The 18,878-nt window shown below is 43.1% G+C and overlaps 1 protein-coding gene across 3 annotated transcripts in view; it reads right to left on the reverse strand.

The window, feature by feature from the left end:
- Window positions 1–18,878, reverse strand: part of LOC126356325 (calmodulin-binding transcription activator 1) — a 1,852,577-nt gene that overhangs the window by 1,666,832 nt on the left and 166,867 nt on the right. For all 3 annotated transcript variants that reach the window (XM_050007298.1, XM_050007299.1, XM_050007300.1), the window contains exon 2: window positions 16,947–17,093. The gene's annotated coding sequence lies outside the window, so the exon portion shown is untranslated. The remainder of the gene's footprint in view (window positions 1–16,946; window positions 17,094–18,878) is intronic.

Genomic DNA, 18,878 nt, shown 5'->3' on the forward strand with positions numbered 1-18,878 from the left:
TAAAGTTAAGTATCCAGTACATGTAAATAAAGAACCGTATTAACTCACGTGTGCGTTTGTGTTGTAAAATGAGGATACGAGCCACCCACAACAACATCCTCCCCTTGCTTCCTTATGATACAGGATTCTACAGTGTCAAATAAAAGACTTGCACCAGGCGGCTACGCTCCCCAAAAGGGGACTCCCGACCAAAGATGCCAGGAACACACTTTTTTGTAAATATTAGAGCGTATGGTGGAAAAATTAAAATTTATGGAACTGTTCCTGTAACAGCTGCAGAATGCAATGCAATTCGAATCCCTTCTCCGCAATACAATACGGTATTATAAAAGTATGCTACAGTGATTGAGCGTTCAGTTTAATCTCTCCTTGCCACCCCGAAGCCCCGGATTCGGCCCAAGGTACCAACCGCCAGGAAATTTTATTTTGTGGGAAGACCGAGACCATATTCATTCTGCCTCTTGAGCACATCTGAGAACATAGCTGACAGAGAAATGGCGGTTCCATTTTTCAGATATGGCATCAACGATAGGTACATCTGTATGCTAACCACAGAGTCCTGCAATACTACCGCTCAGTTACGCCTTAAGAAGAAAATTAAGAAGCAGTTTGTGTGTCCTTTACAGAATGTGCTATAGGACGACACCGTCAGTGAATCTGGTTTGGCTTTTACTGCAGATGACTGAGCTTTGTACACATATTCTCATCAAACTAAGATAATAACAGGTCCTGAAATAGAGTATCAGGGGTGGAAGCACAAAATTTACAGCAAAAGCCATATACGACATAGTATCGCAATGTTCCCGAAATTCCAGTTTTCCGCGTAAATAGTTACGAGAATATTGCATAACCTGTAGGTGTCTCCTCGTACATCCTTACTGAATTACTGTGGCAAATGGATGCGAGCTGAATGGTTTGGGTAGCTACTTGCGATCCTACTTCCACTGTTTTCGTAAGTTGCCGATCTTGCGTTTGTAGACATGAAAGGACAGTTTTGTTTATACTTGGGTAAACCGCTGCAGCGCCGGCCGCGGTGGTCTAGCGGTTCTAGGCGCTCAGTCCGGAACCGCGCGACTGCTACGGTCGCAGGTTCGAATCCTGCCTCGGGCATGGATGTGTGTGATGTCCTTAGGTTAGTTAGGTTTAATTAGTTTTAAGTTCTAGGGGACTGATGACCACAGCAGTTAAGTCCCATAGTGCTCAGAGCCATTTGAACCATTTGAAACCGCTGCAGAAACACACCAAATGTTGACAGAAGCTCCTGCAGACAATGCTTCAGCACAGACACTGACTTATTGCTGGCATAAGCTTTTCGAACTGTGTGAATATCGCCCGATGAAGACAGTTCCAGTCAGCTATCAACTAGCGTCACGTCACGTGGTCACAAATTGAGGAATCCGATTCAGCAAGATCGTAGACATGAGGATCCAAGACGTCTACAACGCCTTGGTTATACGTTATGAGACACGAGAACGTACTCTAACAGCAGAACTGAACACGACAGGGCTTGCGACCAAGTTTCTTTCACAATTGCTTCAAGATCGTCAAAAGAAAGATCGCGTGGAAGTCTGCAAAGAACTTAAAGAACAGCTTCAGAATTATTATCGTTCTGCCTCCGACGCAATGTAGCATCCGTAGCAAAGAGTACTCCTTCACCTGAGAACAAAAATGACGCCAAGTGAAGAGTAATAATAAGCCATTTTCTTGGTAGCGACGGGACTGTTCACAGAGAGTTCGTTCTTCCTGGAAAAACGGTCAATAAACTGATCTGTCCCTGTTTTCTAAGACATCTGTGTAAAAACATGAGAAAAAACGTCCACAGAGGTGGCGCACGACAGAGTGCCAACCACGAGAATGCACGACCGCATAATGCATAATGTCTACATTATTTCACAAATTTTAACTAAAAACAACATGGCAGTTATTCCGCACCCGCAGCACCCATCGGACTTAGCTCCGCATTACTTCATCTTCTTCTTGCTAATACATTTTAATCATTTACCTGTGTCGCCCATGGTTAGTTGCTTCGATATTACATGCCAGGGTATGCTGTTATTTTCGTGTCCGATTTATCAAATAGATTTTTGTTCCACGAAAAGCTTAAAATCGAAGTCAGTTTTCTTTGTTAGCAGGTTACCTGCGTCTTCTGCGGCCAGGAGCAAAACCCACTGGCTGTTGGGACTAGCATGGTTTTCGCTTATGTGGGCACGATTACAGCGCCTGCGCCAGAGGGGGCCATAATGACGCCTGCGCAGAAGGTGAGTTGGGCTGCTCAGCAGCTCCGGCCCGCCGTGGGACCCAGTGATGTCATGAGGCGCTGACCAACTCATCTTCTGCGCACGCGTCATTAAGGCTCCCTCTGATTGGCGGCAGATGCTACAACCGTGCCTATATAAGCGGAAAATCGTGCCATCCCCGACATCCAGTGGGTTTCATCCTGTTCACGATGACGGAGATGCCAACGAAAGTTCGAGAATTTTATTCGAATTGACGTAGCTTCAGAATATTTACTTTTATTCAATATATTTGCTTGAAATTACTTTCCCTATTTAGGCTGTGGTCCGTTTTTAACTTTTATGACCACAGAATTTTACTTTCCAAATGTAATACTGTATCCAGAATGAAATTTGCACTCTGCAGCTGAGTGCGCGCTGATATGAAAACTTCCTGACAGACTTTGCTGCCAAGTGTTCTACTGACTGAGCGACCCAAACAGGTCTGATAACCGGACCTCACAGCTTTACGCCAGCCGTTGGTTTGGTTCCCGCTAAAGTTCCTGCTCCTCTATTTTCAAAGTAATCTGCCAGGTAGCGAAACGAAGTCCAATTGTTTCCCATTAGTACACGATCAGGATCAACCTCAAATCCCAGACGAAGGAGTAACATTATAGGGGACTTACTCTCGTGGTAATAACCTATCGTAATATACGTTCTTAAAATGTGTCTTCACAAAGACATGTGATTTTTGCGGACCACAGATGCGAGCTACGAGTATTATCGACACCATCACGAATGAAAGTTACTTCAACATAAACAGTTTGAACTGGATTACTCGGCCATTTTCAATACAACAACGACAAAATTTCAATCGTCCACAGTTATATAGTCCTAAAAGGTGTTGAATCAACTATATATGATGAGGACAGAGGTCGTGCATACGTAGCGTCCGTCTTATTCTTGTATCTTGAACACTGATACGTCTGGAAATTTTGCGGTGGTTCTTCAAGGACTATTTTCAACTAACTCAATAACATCTTACACTTCATCCACACTCTATTTATTTGCGTGTTCAGATATCGAAGTAAAATATAAAATATTCTTGCACATTATAGGATTAGGGCTTTTCTAATGGAACGGCAGGTCTGTTGAAGTCGGCAACAGAGATACAAATTCTGAAAAGCTGCTTTGCGAATTTGATCGTGAAATAACAGATCTTACTAGAAATCACAAATCTCTCTGAATTTAAAACTGCAATCGGCCAAGTAGGAGAAATTAGCCAATCCTTCTAGGCCCAGATCGGCAGATCTGCAAGAAACTTTATGAAATATTTTTGCAAGAGGTAGAAACGTCGGATGGGAAGAAAGGATGGGCATGGAAAACAGCAGTATAAATTCGTTTGCAATATTTTTCTCTTAGTCCAGCGCCTTAAAGATAGCGGAAAGCTACCTGGGAAACGGCTGTAATATGAACGAACGAATGTACTTAGTTTAGGCAAAAAAAGTACAGTTGTGTTTATGAAGTACAGGAAGATATTCAAAACATCTGTGATACGTGGCAGCACGGATCCAGTGCCGTACACTGGATAAATGACAAGATACTAGAGCCACAAAGATGGAACCGCTCTACAGTGAAATCGGCATAAGGCAATAAACGGGCGATACCACATTGTAAAGTAGCAGAATCTGACGGACTAAAGGGCTAGGAATAAGACAAAGTAGTTGCAAGAAGTCAGCAACATAAAGGGGAAAAATCTTCAGAGAAATTTTAGGGGAGTATTAAATTAGGGACAGGACTTGAAAATTAAAAAAACTGAAAGAAGTAAAGTGGTCAAGGAGTGATAAGACTACGATGAAATGTGTGCTTGGGTCTTTCGCGGTGGTATGCTTGCATATTTTCATTCTTTCAATTCCCTTTTAAGTAACAAATTCTCTCTTCCTGGACACCATAGGGCACGTATCACTGTTCTTTCGCTTGTTCCAGTACAATTTTTGCGTTTCAATTCTTTCCTTTCAATTTTTTCCTTGCCAATTCTTTCTAATACGTTTCCCCTTTCACTATTCGCTTAAGTTGAAATACCATTCTGCAGCCACACATTTTAAAGGTGCTAGCGTTTCTTCTTATCCAGTTTGCCGTTTTGCACTCAAGCATCCATAGAAAACAATGCTCCAGACCATATAATGAGTACAATATCATTTTCAGCAGCGTTCATGGAATGAATCGATCGCCATATCGTACACGAGTGACACTGCTAGTTTCAAGGAAATAAGGTAAATCAAAATCCGGAACTCTTAGGAGCGAATCGTCTCAGAGTTCTGTAGACAGTTATAAACTAAAATGACTTGCACGGACGCTGCACGTACAGCATAAAAGGGTTTTAACAACGTGTACGCAATATGACAAAGGGTCCATTCATGCGGAACATTTACGCCCATTTATTAATTTTTTCTGGGAAACATAAGAAAATAAGGGGCATCCCTCGCATGGGCAGACATGAAATGCGTAAATCGCAATATGTTGCTTATCCGGAAGTAAAAGGCAGGATCCGGAAAAAGAGAACAATGAAGCGACTCGGTCACAGGCTGTGCATGGCAGCAGGGCCGCCCGTTCTTCCGCCAGTTTTAATTTCAATACGTTTTTCGCATGCGTAAATCTCAGTTTCAGTTTGCTACATAGAACGTGAGTTCCATCATCACGATCGTGAAAGGTTTCAGTGTAGAAGCAATTAGTTTCCTCGTGAGACGCGGCTGCACGGATCAATTACGAGGACGTGCTGAAAAATGGCGCCTACAAACTTTTTACGTGAAAACAAACATTATTAACATTCTACACATTTATTCTTCATGTACACATATCTGCAGTCGTCTGGTGCTATAGGGGTACGAATTGTTGCGTGTAGCCGGCCGGTGTGGCCGAGCGGTTCTAGGCGCTTCAGTCCGGGACCGCGCGACCGCTACGGTCGCAGGTTCGAATCCTGCCTCGGGCATGGATGTGTGTGATGTCCTTAGGTTATAGTTAGGTTTAAGTAGTTCTGAGTTCTAGGGGACTGATGACCTCAGCTGTTAAGTCCCATAGTGCTCAGAGCCATTTGAACCATTTGCTGCGTGTAACAAGGCAGGAGTGTAACGTTACTACGTCGGTGTGAGAGAAACATCTTCCTGTACTCGAGTTTAGAATTTGAAGAGTCCGTACACACACAGAGCAGACTCTCCTTCTGCACGACAACGCCAACCCACACTCGAGTGCTGCAACATCTGCAATAACCCGACACCTTGGGTTCACTGTCATCGACCATCCACCACAAAGTCCCGACTTGGCTCCATTCGAGTTTCACCTGCATCTAAAACTGAAGAAACACCTCCCAAGAGTTCACTTTGACCGATGAAGCGGTGCAAGCAGAGGTGAGTTGTGGCGCCGTCAGCAAAGTCAAACATTCTACAGTGACGGCATCAACAAACTAACCTCTCGTTGGTAGAAATGTGTTTTTCGGAGGGTGACTATATTGAGAAATAAATAAGTAGACCTGAAGAATAAATATGTAGAATGTTAATAATGGTTGTTTTATATAAAAAGCTTTAAGAGTTTTCACATAAAAAGTTAAGAGATATTACTTTTCAGCACTCCCTCGTATTTATCTTAAAGACACAAGTTCATCAAAAAATACAGCACGGTCGTCATCACTGATAGAGACGTCCGCTACTTCAGTTAGCCTGCTCAGATTTTTACAAGAACAGTAAGTTTCACTTTAGCTCAGTTTCCGGTACAAAGTAACATAATTTGCACAAAAAACCACAAATGAAATGTTACGCACTGGCCAAAGTGAAACCACTTGCGCGTCAAATGTCTTTGAAAGAATTGAAGATCAGGGAAACCAAGGAAAACTTTTACCCCTGTGGCAGGTTGGGGATTCGACCTCAGTTCCTCCCGAATACTAATATAGCGTCTCAAACACACTGACACCTCGTTAGAAACAACTATCCTTGACACTTTGAGTCTAATGGCAAGTAGGCAGCAAGATGTGTAGCTAGTGTAGTTATTACAGCATATTCGTATACCAATCAAGCAAAATTCGATATTTATATGCAGCCGATGATCAAAATATGTAGGTTACCTATATTTTACTATTTTCTTGCACTCAATGACATATGCCTAATTATTTTGTTTCATTTTCTATGTTTATTTATTGATAAAACAAGCTAGGAAATATTACAGTTCATGTAAATGGAACACATGTAAAGTCGTTTCCTTTTAGCAACTATTAATGCTAACACAATGTTTTCTAAATCCTTCCTAGCATTAGTCCTCTTCTGAACTTACCACTGACCTGTCCACAGATGCAACTGTAATGCCTTACTGTTTACTGTTCGACCATTAAGCCTTGATACTAAACGTAAATTTCAGATACTACACAGAACAGGGAATCAAGCTGTAACACTGAACTTTCAGGCAGCTATGGAATCGATGAAATTTCTGACGCATGGAAGGCAGGAAACTCGCGCTTGAGTCCCGTCGACAACGATTTTATTAGAGGAGTACAAGCTCGAACTGGTCAAAGTCGAGGAGGCAAAGTATTCCATAGTATTCCATTTTTTTACTACATAAGTTCCGAAATACGCAGAGTCCCCAGGGGAAGAAAGCATATTATCTCTGTGTGGAAATTAGGTGGAGCACTGACAATTAAAAAATGAAATGACGGCCACCCGTCAGCTATACGGTCGTCCTGCACAAATCCTTTTAGTTGACGCCACTTCGGCGACTTGTGTGTTGGTGAGGATAAAATAATGCTTAAGGCAACACAACACTACGTCCAAGGGCAGGGAGAAAATCTGCGACCGGGTCGGAATCGAACCCGAGCCCCTCACATGGCATTCTGCCGTGCTGATCCCTCAGCTATGGAGGCGGATACTGGCAACTAAAATCTGACACCGAATTACCGAAGAATGCCAGGAAAACGGAATACTAACGAACTATTTGAAGTAAGCACTAACCAACACCGTTCTTTCACAAGTGCTGAAAAAGATAAAAGAAACGGCGGAACGGAGAACTGGCGAATATCAAGGGGGGGGGAGATCAGATAGTAAAGTAAATCACATCCAAAACAAATTTTCAACCTGAAAAGCTTGTACCCAGAATTACGCAATTCGTAACCTCAATGCAGCTTTCACATTCATTAATTTTAAAATGGGCTATGATTCGACAGATTGTCCTGCGTGATTGCTTACATTAAAAGAAATAGGAACAGACAAAAGACAAGTAAACTGGCTGAACAAGAGGATGACGATCACGAACGATCACGAACTCTTACGAACTGAAACCGGAGTTAGACAAGGCGACAGACTTTCACGAATCCCCATTGGTTTCTTGTAGGGCAAGATTTCGGGGACGAAAGAATAATCCTGCAGCTGTACACGACTCACTTCACTACCAGAACGAAGGATGAAGAACATGTTGCTATACTAAAGGGAGTAAGGCAGTGACGCGTCTCGTGTCACTGTATTTAATTTGTACACAGAGAATGCAATGCATGAATTCTCCGAAAGAAGGAATAATGGAACATGAATTAATGGAAAATGCTTCGAAACGATCCACTTTGCAGACACCATTGTCTTCTTGGACAGAAATGTAAACGACTGCAGAAGGCACTTCACCAGATGAATCGAATCTTAAGAAAGAAGTGCGAGGTGAAGATCAACGGAAGCAAAACAAAAATCATTAAGTTCACAAGGGATGGAAACAGAACGCAGTCGTGCACCTCGAAGGCAAAAATCTGGCACAAGTGACTACCTACAGCTACCTCAGAGGTTATTTCACAGTGGACGGTAGAAGTACAGCGGATGTCGAATCTCGAATAGCCCAAGCAAAAGACTCATTAGCAATAGTGTGCCCTTGACTACCAGTAAACGATTCTTGTACAGTTACATCTAAATGGGGTAGGAACCTGGACGCTGTGGTAGACTGAAGAGAACAGACTGCAAGTTTTGTAGATGTGGTGTTGATGGGGAACGTTGAAGTTAACATGGACTGAAAGAGTCTCAAATGAAGAACTGCTGAGAAGAGCAAGAGAGACAATGAGCATTCACCAGGCACTGCCAGGAGTATCAACACAGTTTGCCACCTACTTCACCATTCATCCTAGTTCACTCCTCAGAAGGAATTGTTGTGGGACGAATACAGATGACGACAGAGCTGGAAGTTCTTCGACGACATTAAAGCTGGCAAAAGATACGCGGTCATCAAGAGACTAGTATCAATAACGGAACCAGAATGAGCAACCTTTCGGCTTGAGAAGGAAACGAGGAATACATCATGAGTGAGTGCAGAGAAGGGAGAGAGTGCAACTTACCGAGAAGAAGACGAAAAATAAATCTATTTGTTACAAGGATGAGAAATATTAGAATCGAAATGACTGACTTCTGCTATACTGCCCATTTTTCAATAATTTTCAAAAATAAAATAGATAAAAAGGTGACGGTACAAACCGAAAACCGGACTAAAAACACCTTACTAAGCAAAAAAAAAAAAAAAAAAAAAAAAAAGGTAGTGAGCTCAGAAACAGTGGAGAAAAGTGCGTGGTAATACAGCATGCAAAGATTGCAAGAGTTGAAATATTTAAATACCTGCGGGATAGGGCTAAACAACACAAACAGCGACCAGAAATAAAGAAAATACAATCGGCAAAGGAACGCACACAAAATAGTGACAATAGAAACCAGATCTCTTTCAAAGCGAAGATAAAGCTTTCCGCAATAGCAATTAAACAAAGGTACCACATGGCTCTGAATGTCTTACGCTGAACTATAAGAACTGAAAAGAAAGGAAAACACGCCGTAACATTTTGTGATGACAAAAGAACAATTTTATTAACTGGAGGAGCTCGAAGAATAAAGAATGATCAGAAACACAGAGAAAATTTTTTACGCAAAAATAAAAAATTAAAACTTTTTGGGTGCGTTCACAGAAAGGGAAATTTCCGACAATATACAGATTAAAAATCTCCATTCGCTGACTCTAAGATATAAGATGCTGCGAACAGAGGAAGATCATCTCTGAAAACATGACGAAGTTCCTGAAAGAAGAGATCATTCACATTAATATAAATAAGTTTCACGTGGTCTACAGATGGCAATGTTGTCACCTTTTTTATAGGAAAAAAATACCACACAGGGTCGAGGGCTATACAACATTTGCTCGCAAAAATTATAACAGTGGATATCTGCAGGTATTTTACTGCATTTGGGTTTGCCTACCGGTGTGCAACAGATATTGATATTAAATTTCAACGGAAGTGTGAGCATGTCCGCAGTGCTAGTTTCGATTACGTTCTTTAATGTTCGCGTCTCACCTCGACACGACCAGACCTGCATTCCAGGAGCACAGCTGCAGTTTGCCTGCACTATTCAGAGGATGTTTATCTGTGAGGCGGCCATACGAGAAGGCCGTGGCAAATGGGAAAGAGCGGAAGACGTATTTATCAAAGAATTGCAATATTCCAGTAAGTCAGAAATTGCAGCTCACTTCTACAATCAAGATTACATCAACAGGATTTGTGTCTTAGTTTAGGAATAACAGTAGATAACGATGATGTGATGAGTAGAATTATGTAACTCACATGTTTGGCAAAACAAGCTACATGCAGGCATTTAGCACTGAACTGCGATATTCGTTAGTTAACACATATTTGCACTTTGCAATATATAATACATGTTGAACAAAGAGGTACGCAGATTGTGATTCTTTAATCCTCAACGATAACGGAAATGGTCAATTCCATAAAAATATAATGCCAATAGGCTTACACAAGATAACCATACTTTGAAATAATACCGGGTGATCAAAAAGTCAGTACAAATTTGAAAAATTAATAAACCACGGAATAATGTAGATAGAGAGGTAAAAATTGACACACATACTTGGAATGACGTGGGGTTCCATTAGAAAAAAAAGGTCACAAAATGTCCGACAGATGGCGCTGGACAGCAAAACGTCAGTGACTCCGCATGACAATCGTGTATAAAAGGAGCTTTAATGAGAGAGAGAATCCCTTCTCTCCATACCCTCTCCCAAGGTGGCTTCCGCCAACTCCCCCTCCGTGATGATGCCCTCATCCCTTCCACCCCTCCTACCAACTTTGATCCTCCTCTTCCACATCCTGTGTTGTTTTTTTCTTCTTCTTCTTTAGGGCACCCTCTCTCTCTCCTCCCTTCCTCCCCCCTCCCCACCGGGCTTTCACTACCACCGTACCTTCTTTCCTACCCCCCCCCCCCCCATCTCCTCTGCCACTAGCATCTACACTCTCCCCTCTCCTTCCTCTCCCACCTTTCCCCTTTTGGCAGGCCCCCGAACTCGCACACGTCAAGTGAACATTCGCGCGCCGGAGTTAATCGCCAGCGGTTCTGTGTGTGTGTCGTCGTGTTAGTGATTCAGTGTTTTCACCGCCTACGCTCCATCGTTCACATGAGTCATCTCAATCATCAGTATTCGTGTACAGTGCTGACCGTTCTTTATTTTTCTACGCACGTGAACGGCTCGTGTTTTATGCTCATGTCTCTACTGTTTCTGTCCACCGTTATGTTTTGTGTTTCTCTGTCTTCCTTGATTCTATTTGTACTGTCTGTGGCCGAAGAGCGGCGTAATTATGCCGCTGCTGGCCCACCTTTTTATGTAAGGTGTTAAAATGACAATAAGGAAAAAAAAGACAGAGAATCAGACACGCCAGCAGTCGCAGCATGTTGACGTTACCTAAAAAGGCGCTTGTAGTGAAGCTGTATTATCAGAATGGGGAATGTGCTAGTTCAGCGTACGATCCCATCGCCATAGGAGGGGGATTCGAATGGGTAAAGGACCATTGACAAATGCAGATGTTGCGAGAATGATTTCGAAGTTCGAAGCCACGGGTTGTTTAGACGATAGACCCCGTAGTGGCCGACCGAACACAAGACGTAATGCTGTTGAGACAGTTCAGGAAGAAATGGAGACTGTAGCGGGTTCGTCTATGCACGGGGAAGTCAGCGCTCGTGCAGTCGCACGTCGCAAAAAACTGGTTCAAATGGCTCTGAGCACTATGCGACTTAACTTCTGAGGTCATCAGTCGCCTAGAACTAAGAACTAATTAAACCTAACTAACCTAAGGACACCACACACATCCATGCCCGAGGCAGGATTCGAACCTGCGACCGTAGCGGTCGCTCGGCTCCAGACTGTAGCGCCCAGAAACGCACGGCCACTCCGGCCGGCTCGCACGTCGCACCGGCATATACTACTGTATGGTTGGCACTTAGGCGTACCCTCCTATGCTATCTGTACAAAGTCCATCTGCATCATGAACTGGGCGCTTTAGTGAAGCGGAGGGCATTTCCGGTGTGGGCGTTTCGAAAGATGGCGGAAGATGACGATTGGTTGAGTAACGTGTTGTGGACCGACGAAGCTCATTTCACGCTCCGAGGGTCTGTCAACGCCCACAACTGCAGAATTTGAGCTACCGAAAATCTAGAACTGTCGTGGAATCTCCATTGATCGACGAGAAAGTCACGGTATGGGTTGGTTTTACCACATCTACCGTTATCAGGTCTTTTTTCTTCGAGGAAATGAGCGATTCTGGTTTTGTAACTGCTACCGTGACGGGTGAGAGGTACGCGAATATGTTACAGAATCGCATCATCCCCAGCCTGGCTGATGAACACCTGCTGCAACGTACGATGTTTATGCAGGTTGGCGCTCCACCCCATATTGCTAGATGCGTGAAAGATCTCTTGCGGGCGTCGTTTGGTGATGATCGTATGCTCTGCCGCCACTTTCGTCATGCTTGGCCTCCCAGGTCCCCAGACCTCAGTCCGTGCGATTATTGGCTTCGGGGTTATCTGAAGTCGCAAGTGTATCGTGATCGACCGACATCTCTAGGGATGCTGAAAGACAACATCCGACGCCAATGCCTCACCATAACTCCGGACATGCTTTACAGTGCTGTTCACAACATTATTCCTCGACTAGAGCTATTGTTGATGAATGATGGTGGACATATTGAGCATTTCCTGTAAAGATCATCATCTTTGCTTTGTCATAATTGTTATGCTAATTATTGCTATTCTGATCAGATGAAGCGCCATCTCTCGGACATTTTTTGAACTTTTGTATTTTTCTGGTTCTAATAAAACCCCATGTCATTCCAAGCATGTGTGTAGATTTGTACCTCTCTATCTACATTATTCCGTGATTTATTCAGTTTTCATATTTGTACTGACTTTTTGATCATCCGGTATTAACAGCTTGACAGTGAAAAAATGCATATTGCTCTTGTGGTAACATTTAATAAAGTCCTGCTCCTCAACTGTCTGCCACGAGTTGTGGAAAAATGACTACGTCCCGAAATAAATATAAAGTTGATTTTCTATAGGTCTAATTTCCGTTGGAAAGGATCAGTCTTGGTCGCCATATTTTCTTCTGATTCTTCTCTTGCGCTTAGAGGTGTAAGGGATTCGAATAATTGGTGATGTCGACCGAAAACGACAGAAATCCATCGAGAACTACAGATACATTTGTCCTCACTTCAACTTACGTCTAGAAATGAAATGCTATCTCTTGGGACGCAAGGGTATCTATTCGTATACGTTGCTTGTGATTTAAGGGCGTCACAATGAACGCTTTTTCAGCAAATAATAGTGTGGTAGCATATTATTCATTTTGCACGGCCTCATTGTAAGCATGAAACAGACGGGATCCACACCGTTCACAAAGTCTTAACTGAATAAGACAAGATATGCGGCCTGACGAAAAACGAATTTTAACAGTTTTATGCACAGTTGTAACATTAATGAACTATTTATCCAGCAGCTACCAATACCATAGCCACATAAATCAACAATTTGGCTGATAATATTCCGGGAGTATTAGTAAACAGAAAAGCTGTGACGCCCCTTTCATGTAAACAAGTCAGTCATACATTGTTGACACACATTAACGATGTTTTTTAGAACCTAACATGTAACAATGGACACCCGGCTCTCTGCCTCACTCATGTCACATGGATACTTCTCAGCAGTAGGCAGTACAACAGGTCCACATTATGAAGGTAGCCTTAACCTCATAACGTAACCTCCAGTCGTTTCTCATCTTTGCTGAAAAGGAAATGTCGCTCATCTGACCTTCATACGAACACGTCTACACCATTCCATAAAAACACAGTTGTTCGACCAAAACCAAAAAACAAAATACGAAAAATATTTCAGATGCAACGAAAAATGTGATGCCCTTCTATTACAGAAAATCCAAGTTGACACACTATACTTTGGCAGTAAAACTTTATCTCACAGTACCCTCGGTCCGTAACATAAAATGTTCAAACTACAAATTCACATTTTTCATAGGTGTTACGGTAAAATTTGTGTTACTGGCATGTGGTTTTGCAAGTTTCTGGATTTATAGCAATCGAAATCTCTCAGGTTTTATGCAACTCATCCATTGCGACATTGGATTTATAAGGTCAAAGAAAGTCTCTGTAAACAGCGCGAAATATTGTTAAATGAAGTCAATATTCACAAATGTAACGGTTTTGTTCAAACTCCTAAATATAACAAGAAATTGTTTGGCTGCTATATAATTACAGAGTCTAATTTACATAGAAACTAAATCGATGGACGTCCATGGCGCCCCTTCACCTCCTGTTGTTATCTGTAGAAACGGGTCATAAAATATATATTACATTATAACATAGGGCTGTCATATTAAGATTCAGCAAGAAATATAAGCAAGAAAATAGAGCGTATTTCGGGTGAACTTGTTCATCTTTCAAGAAGTCTGCACGTAAAGAACCTGACGCGTCTGGGTACCTCCTTTGTGCTTTGGAAAAAAAGATATGTTTGGAAGAACTTACTGACTTATATATGCACCTGCAGGCAAAAGTAGATCCACAAAAAATAAATTTACAGACAAAATAGACGATGAGAATTAAGAAAGTGCACTGAATTATACGTAGTCGATGGGCTAAGTGTCGTAGACTTTTTTATGTGTTTTTAGCAATTACTGCGCAAACTTATAGCTCTGTTTGTGTAAGTTGAACCAGAAGTAAGCGAGATTAACGTTCTAAGGAAGACAATTTGCCGGCTCACCCATTGGCTGTTGTAATAGTGGAGGAGCTGTGCCTTGAAATAGTTCCTCGACGATCTTATGCCCAACTTGAGCACCCGGTAACTTTTTGTGTTACATAAGCTTTAAAAAAACGGAGGGAAGAAATGATGAAGTTGCTAAGATGTAAACGAATTTCAAGCATAATTTACCTTATGGGGAATTAGGAAATTTGAATTTCCATGCCCGAAATGGACTAAGCTCAATGCGAAACATGGGGGCACCGAAATTTTGTTTCAACGAAAATAACAACTGCTACTTTTAATAAATTTAAAAATCAACCTTCATATGGTAACCCCAAAGAAGGCCACAGTAATTGTCTTTGCACCCGCAGCCAGCTCTGTTACTAGCAAACCACGGTGATTAGGACTTCAAAAACAAAGGTAAAACATTTTGATATCATGACATGACCTGTAACTGCTGGTGGTAGCATTTACCATTCGACAACAACATACTTTGTCAGCAAGGAGATTGCGCCGACTTGAAGGAACTATCTTGAATCAACAACGCTCGAACGAACACAAGCCGATTGTTATCAGTGAGCCTCCTGAACAGCCAGTGTCTGGTGAGCTTTAAATACCCATCGGCCAGCCGCTGATACGGCCGCACGCGACGTGATGATTAAGGGGCAATTGCCCGGGGTGCTTGCGGCCTCGCTGCATTCAGGAGCGGTATTGCGGCAATTTTCCAGCACGACAGGCCGGCCTGTTAAATAATGAAACGGAGCGCCGTGTCCCGGCGACGCGGGTGATTAAGCGGCACGCCACGGCGCGCTGACGATGGGCCGCGCGGCCGAAACGCGATCCGGCGCGCCCTGCTGTGATATTCCGCGCCTCTAATGCAATGACCCGGCTTCATCACCGCCAACGCACCAAATAAAACCAATTTCTGTCAGTTTACACAACCTGTGATGCCCGGTCGTCATTCATACTAACGCAATTATAATCTGGCCAATGGTACTTCGTTAACGAGTACACATTTCGGAAATAGTCTGAAATCGTGTTGCTGTAATAAGGCCATTTCTGAAGTTTCTAAATACGAGCAAAATGTCGACTGAAACATGTAATGATGATTCTAATGAACAGAGATATTCACCCCGTACTTAGTTTGCTAAATACTCTCTCCGTCACACAGTAATCGATAAGCAGCTGTAGGATTTACCGTGTGAATTGCAGAAACGCACAAACTGAAACACATGCAACAGTATTAGTAATAAAAGAACAGTTTATAAAACATGTAGAAACCGCAACAGACAATTCCCTACAGGAAACAGAACTCTCACATCCTGTGAATGTCGGCGTCTAGCAATAAAAAGAAAAAAAGAAATGTTTTTTCAAGTCGATTGTAGATATTGGCAAATATGCCTTAAAACTAGTACGACTGCTTTTGTAACACAGAGTAGATTGCTTCCGTGTTAAGGAACTAGCACAGAATCTGTCGACTTCGGCTTCAGTCTCGAACCGCGTGACCGCTACGGTCGCAGGTTCGAATCCTGCCTCGGGCATGGATGTGTGCGATGTCCTTAGGTTAGTTAGGTTTAAGTAGTTCTAAGTTCTAGGGGACTGATGATCTCAAAAGTCCCATAGTGCTCAGAGCCATTTGAACCATTTGGAACCATTTGTTGCTTTCACCGTGTACTCTGCACTGTAACCTGTCTGGGTGACTTAATACGTGCGAGCTTCAGCGTGCGTAGACTATAAGTAAACCTTAAGCAAAATGTATTTTTTTTTTCAAACTCGCCAATCAAAGATGCTGTGACTTACCAAACGAGAAAGCGCTGGTAGATAGACACAATAAAAAACACACAAACACACACACATTTCAAGCTTTCGCAACCCACGGTTGCTTCATCAGGAAAGAGGGAAAGAGAGGGAAAGACGAAAGGATGTGGGTTTTAAGGGAGAGGGTAAGGAGTCATTCCAATGACACTTCACTTTACAAGATAACACAACAGCGCGTGTTTACATGTCACAGCAAAGGCAGCAGAATAATGTTGCATCTCACACTACTAAAACACCATGCATAAATGCCACAATACAATACAAGCAAAAACGCACATGAGAATGGAAATCATTCACGGAAACGCGTCGTGAAGGATTTAAAATTTAAAAAAAATCCTGACTGACAGCAATAAAAGTTATGTCATTAACAAACCCATTGTTTTTACAATCGCAGGCATTTACAAACCTTTTGTAATGGATAAAATAAAGTAATAATATAGTCTATTCGGGAAGGTAAAAACTAATCCACGAAAGTTGACAAGCACCAGTAAGATACGACATCCAATGGAGGAGGAGGAGGAGAAGAAGAGGAAGAAGAAGAAATGTTTTGTAACAGCTTTTGCCGATAGGTTGCATGTGCAAGTGTTTTTGAGACGACCTTCTCCTCTTGCATTATTTATCTTTGCGCCAACCCCCACTCTCTCCCTTTCTCCCTTCCACTGAACCCCGCCCTTCCTGTCACAAACCACTGACGATATTATGACAGAAATTAGAATTTGCCCTTCTGACACTCTCAACTAACTCAGAGCAAGAAGTCTGCGGCAGACGCTGAGCGCCTCCAGTTCCTCGCGGAACACCAGCTTTTCGGCAGCGAAACAATGCGCAGACTCACCGGGCCGGGCCGAGGAATGCGCAGAGCCGCGACGTGTGCTGGCAGAGCTGCGTGGCGCCTCGGGACGGGGATCTGCGGGCCGCTTATCGCAAGGGTTCCGGTGCGCGCAGCCGGCCGCCAGATAACGCTGATAACGCCTTCCGATATCTGGAATTAAAAACACAAGCCCCTCGTAAAGGCACCTAAGCTCAACAAGAATTACCAGGAGGATTACTTCAGCAAAAGGCACACACTACGCACTGGTCAACTTTCAAAAGGTAATTCACCTTAAAAGGTCGCAACTCCCAACAGCAACAGCAATAAACATCTAATTTGATCGCTACCAGCAGTCAAGACCTGTTGCACGGTCAGTTATCAAGATGAGATCACAACAGGACATAACATAATTTTGGTACTTTTCGACTTGTGAAGATACATGGTCTAACTGTAGCGCAAGATTCTTCCTTCGTTCACACAACTCCCTCTCCCCAAAAAACGGAAGGAGAGGGGGACGAGGAGAGGGAGAGGGAGAGGGAGAGGAGGAGGATGAGGATGAGTAGGAGGGAGGGGGTTAATGGTACCTACCGTTTCTGGTATCAAGGAGATAAAAATAATCATCATCCTATGACCTCTGAGAACATGAACAATTCAATTTTTTTTATCTACATGGTGTTAGAAAAAGGTACGGCCAAACTTCCAGGAAACATTCCTCACACACAAAGAAAGAAAATATGTTATGTGGACATGTGTCCGGAAACGCTTACTTTCCATGTTACAGCTCATTTTATTACTTCTCTTCAAATTACATTAATCATGGAATTGAAACAAACAGCAACAGAACGTACCAGCGTGACTTCAAACACTTTGTTACAGGAAATGTTCAAAATGTCCTCCGTTAGCAAGGATACATGCATCCACCCTCCGTCGCATGGAATCCCTGATGAGCTGATGCAGCCCTGGAGAATGGCGTATTGTATCACAGCCATCCACAATACGAGCCCCCCATAAATGAAAGTCAAGAGGGTCAAGGTCAGGAGAGCGTGGAGGCCATGGAATTGGTCCGCCTCTACCAATCCATCGGTCACCGAATCTGTTGTTGAGAAGCGTACGAACACTTTGACTGAAATGTGCAGGAGCTCCATCGTGCATGAACCACATGTTGTGTCCTACTTGTAAAGGCACATGTTCTAGCAGCACAGGTAGAGTATCCCGTATGAAATCATGATAACGTGCTCCGTTGAGCGTAGATGGAAGAACATGGGGCCCAATCAAGACATCACCAACAATGCCTGCCCAAACGCTCACAGAAAATCTGTGTTGATGTCGTGATTGCACAATTGCGTGCGGATTCTCGTCAGCCCACACATGTCGATTGTGAAAATTTACAATTTAATCACGTTGGAATGAAGCCTCATCCGTAAAGAGAACATTTGCACTGAAATGAGGATTGACACATTGTTGGATGAACCATTCGCAGAAGTGTACCCGTGGAGGCCAATCAGCTGCTGATACTGCCTGCACACGCTGTACATGGTACGGAAACAACTGGTTCTCCCGTAGTACTCTCCATACAGTGACGTGGTACCTTGTACAGCAGCAACTTCTCTGACGCTGACATTAGGGTTATCGTCAACTGCCTCATCCATTACAGGTGTCCTCGTCGTTCTAGGTCTTCCCCAATCGCGAGTCATAGGCTGGAATGTTCCGTGCTCCCTTAGACACCGATCAATTGCTTCGAACGTCTTCCTGACGGGACACCTTCGTTCTGGAAATCTGTCTCGATACAAACGTACCGCGCCACGGCTATTGCCCCGCATTTGTAAACATTGCACTGACTGCAAAACCACGCTCGTGATGAACACTAACCTGTTGATGCTATGTACTGATGTGCTTGATGCTAGTACTGTAGAGCAATGAGTCGCATGTCAACGCAAGCACCGAAGCCAACATTAC

This window comes from Schistocerca gregaria, chromosome 3 (genome assembly GCF_023897955.1).
Source record: "Schistocerca gregaria isolate iqSchGreg1 chromosome 3, iqSchGreg1.2, whole genome shotgun sequence".
In the NCBI taxonomy this organism is placed as follows: Eukaryota; Metazoa; Arthropoda; class Insecta; order Orthoptera; family Acrididae; genus Schistocerca; species Schistocerca gregaria.